The sequence below is a fragment of the Camelina sativa genome, chromosome 12 (assembly GCF_000633955.1).
Source record: "Camelina sativa cultivar DH55 chromosome 12, Cs, whole genome shotgun sequence".
Classification (NCBI taxonomy): domain Eukaryota; kingdom Viridiplantae; phylum Streptophyta; class Magnoliopsida; order Brassicales; family Brassicaceae; genus Camelina; species Camelina sativa.
In genome coordinates this window covers 20035419-20037916 of record NC_025696.1, presented here as the reverse complement: position 1 = coordinate 20037916, position 2498 = coordinate 20035419, and positions in this window count along the sequence as shown.

The following is a 2498-nucleotide window of genomic DNA, read 5'->3' as shown; positions in this document are numbered from 1 at the left end:
CAATCATTCAGTTTCATTTGCATTTAGTTCTTGGTTCTTGTAGTTTATTTTCTGCATTTTACATTTCCATCTTAGGATTGTTAGTGACAAGCAATCTTTACATTTGTCTTAACTTAGATTCATATGCACATCTTAACTGTTCACAAACACTCATTTAGGATTGATACCTCTTATACTGCAACAGCATAAGGGGAATTGAAACACCCATCCATCATTCCATTCATATCACCATTGCATACATTCATCATCATTCACCACCACCATACAAATACTTGTTTCAATTTGGCGCCGTTGCCCATTTGAGTGTGTTTTTGTGACATTTAGGATTCATATTAGTCTAAGATTAAGTTCGTTTATACACTTGATTCTGTTGTTGGGTTGAAGTTCCATTTCAGGTACCACTCGACCAGTCATTCGACCACCACTCGACCGAGCAGTGATCGAGCACTTGATCGAGTCAGAAGCCGTGTACATTTGGACACCACTCCCCAGTCGACTTGACACCCCAGACGAGCCTGAGCTCAATTGTGAACATGTTCGAGTCTGTACTCGCGTTTGTTGATGCACACAAGGTCTAAAAGAAAAGACGACCTTCAAAGGCCTATTAACAACATCCACAAGTTGCACAAAGGGTTGGGAAATCAGAGAAGAAGGGTAGTTCAAGTTCAGCAAAAGGATTCAGTGATCATGGAGCAACAAGCCAACCATGAGCAGAGACCTAGGCACATTGGTGCTGGAGATGCACCCAACACCCACAACCAAAGGGCTGGAATTGTGCCTCCAACTAAAGCAAACAACAACTTTGAGATCAAAAGTGGACTGATCTCCATGATTCAAGCCAACAAGTTTCATGGGCTGCCAATGGAGGATCCACTTGATCACCTTGATGAGTTTGACAGAATCTGTGGTCTAACCAAGATAAATGGAGTGAGTGAAGATGGTTTCAAGTTAAGGCTCTTTCCATTCTCACTTGGAGACAAGGCTCACCTTTGGGAGAAGACTCTTCCTACTGGAGCAATAACCACATGGGATGCTTGCAAGAAGGCTTTCTTAGCCAAATTCTTCTCCAATGCAAGGACAGCTAGATTGAGGAATGAAATTTCTGGGTTTGCTCAAAGGAACAATGAGACCTTTTGTGAGGCATGGGAGAGATTCAAAGGATATCAGACTCAATGTCCTCATCATGGTTTCAGCAATGAGTCACTCTTGAGTACCTTGTATAGAGGAGTGCTTCCCAAGATAAGGATGTTGCTTGACACAGCTTCTAATGGAAACTTCCTCAACAAGAATGTGGAAGAAGGCTGAGAATTCGTTGAGAATCTTGCTCAGTCAGATGGCAATTATAATGAAGATTATGATAGGACCATAAGGAGTTCCTCAACTGATCAAGAGGACAAGTATAAGAAGGACTTGAAGATGGTCAATGAAAAACTTGACAAGATCCTTCTTAGCCAGTCCAAGTCCATTCACTTCATTGGTGAAGAAGAAGCTCAAGTTCAAGAGGGGGAGACTGAGTTTACTGAGTTGTGCTACATGCAAAATCAAGGAGGATTCAAAGGCTACAACCAAGGAGGTTTCAAGAACAACAATCTCTCTTATATGAGTACCAATGTGGCCAATCCTCAAGACCAAGTCTATCCACCTCAACAGCCTCAACAGCAACAAAACTATATCCCCAAACACCAACATCAAGTGTTCCAGCCTCAGTTGTGTCCCCCACCAGGGTTTCAGACTAACCAAGGCCAAGAACAAGACTTAAGAGCAATGATGCAACAATTGTTGATTGGGCAAACACAAGGTAAAATTGAGGAAGCCAAGCAGTTTGCTGAGTTGAACCAAAGGTTAACATCACAGTACAATGATCTGAATATGAAGTTTGAGGGTCTTAATTCAAGAGTGAAGTATATGGAGGGTAACATAGCCTCTACTTCAGCTCCAAAACCCAACCAACTCCCTGGAAAAGCTGTTCAAAATCCAAGGGAGTTCACAGCCAAAGCCATTCAATTTCAAGAGGAAGAAGTCACTGGGGACAGTGAAGTCCAAGTTTGGGGGAATTCATTAGTTACTGAAGCCCCAAGTGACATCTGTGCAAAGCAACAGGAGCTCGCAGGCGAACTCGACCAGGAACTCGAGCAGCCACTCGACCGTGTGCATGCTCGAGTGGTCGATCGAGCTGGAGACTCCGAAGCTGTCAAGCCTGTTAAGTACATTCCTCCTGCTTACAAGCCTTCACTACCATTCCTAGCCCTGGGCATTCGGGTACTCGGGTCGGGTTCGGGTAGGAACCGATCGGGTTCGAGTTTTTCGGGTAGAGGAGTTTAGGACCCATTAGGGTAAACAGAAAATATCGGTTCGGGTTCAGTTCGGGTCTTACCGGGTTCGGGTCGGTTCGGATCTAAAATTTCAGAACCTACAAATACCCGAAAAAATCGGATATCATTCGGGTTTGGGTATTTTGTATCTGATTACCCGAAATTTAACCCAAAAACCTGAATTTT